The following is a 401-nucleotide window of genomic DNA, read 5'->3' on the forward strand; positions in this document are numbered from 1 at the left end:
GGTGAGTTGACCTTGGCTGGATGCCAGGCACCCACCCAGCCGCTCTCTCGCTGCCGTCCTCAGCTGAGTGGGGGAAGAAAACATAACGAAAGATTCGAGGGTCCGAGATAAGGCCAGGGAGAGATCAAGCGGCGATTACCGTCACGGGGGAAATTAATTTAATTTATTGCCAATCAAATCAGAGGAGGGTCATGAGAAAATAGCAGCTTCTCACCGAAGCCACCCCCGTAGCCCCCGCGCTACCAAAACCTCGCCACGCAAACCTCACCGGCACGAACCCTCTGCCATCCCCTCCCATCCCGGCACTCCAAGGGGAAGCGTCACCATGGCGAAACGCCGGCAGAGGAGGAAGGCGAGGAGCGAGAGCGGCGGCAGCGAGCTCGCAGCGCTGGGAAGGGGCC

This window comes from Fulmarus glacialis, unplaced genomic scaffold, assembly GCF_000690835.1.
Source record: "Fulmarus glacialis isolate BGI_N327 unplaced genomic scaffold, ASM69083v1 scaffold35076, whole genome shotgun sequence".
NCBI classification, from domain to species: domain Eukaryota; kingdom Metazoa; phylum Chordata; class Aves; order Procellariiformes; family Procellariidae; genus Fulmarus; species Fulmarus glacialis.